Here is a 484-nt window from a genome sequence, read left to right as displayed (position 1 = left end):
CAGTTTTTTTTTTTTTTTTTTTTTTAAAGTCGATGGTGGTATGATGAAAATGCAGAGGATGGAGTTTATGATTTGGGAATTTCATGTCATGACATGCTTAAGCGGCGTTATCTACTATGTCTTGTTCCTTTCTTGAAACCTAAATTTTTTTTTTAATGAAAACCATCATGATGATGTGTCGTCAACTAAAATAGTTCTAATCCTTCTTTTTTATAACGACATTATCTCGTTTCAATTATTGGGAGAGTTGTTTCAATTTTAAATTGTGTTATTCCTAATGGTTGCTTGGGAAAACGTCAACTTGCAATTAGTTTATGTATTTCCCTTTTGACTACAAAAAATATATTATAATTTAGACTGTTTTTCAACATTTTTTTTAATAAAGGACTGTTTTTCAACATTGACAACTGAAATTTATCTCTAATTTGATGTTGGTCATGGAAATACACCATTGGTCTTTATTAGGGGTGAGATGGGATTTCGG

Source organism: Tarenaya hassleriana, unplaced genomic scaffold (genome assembly GCF_000463585.1).
Source record: "Tarenaya hassleriana unplaced genomic scaffold, ASM46358v1 Cleome1162, whole genome shotgun sequence".
Taxonomy (NCBI): domain Eukaryota; kingdom Viridiplantae; phylum Streptophyta; class Magnoliopsida; order Brassicales; family Cleomaceae; genus Tarenaya; species Tarenaya hassleriana.
Note: the sequence above shows the minus strand (reverse complement) of the source record.